Consider the following 266-nt stretch of genomic DNA (forward strand, 5'->3'; position numbering starts at 1 on the left):
CCCAAGCTCGGCAAAGGACAAGAACGGGTTTTCCACCCCAGCCGTGGCACAGCCCCTGCTCCCCGCACCCCTACACCATCCTCCCGTGCCCCCAGCCGGATGGGGCTCATGTCCCCAGCTGTGCCATCGCTCCCCAGGTCTCCCCGTCCCCTCCCGCCCTGCAGCGCCTTGTGCCAACCGCCCCCGTTGCCCCTTGGCTCTGCCCAGGGCACCCCGGAGAGCTGAGGGTCTCCCCCGCTGTCAGGCAGCCCACTGTGCGGGGGGTC

Source organism: Eurypyga helias, unplaced genomic scaffold, assembly GCF_000690775.1.
Source record: "Eurypyga helias isolate BGI_N326 unplaced genomic scaffold, ASM69077v1 scaffold35091, whole genome shotgun sequence".
In the NCBI taxonomy this organism is placed as follows: domain Eukaryota; kingdom Metazoa; phylum Chordata; class Aves; order Eurypygiformes; family Eurypygidae; genus Eurypyga; species Eurypyga helias.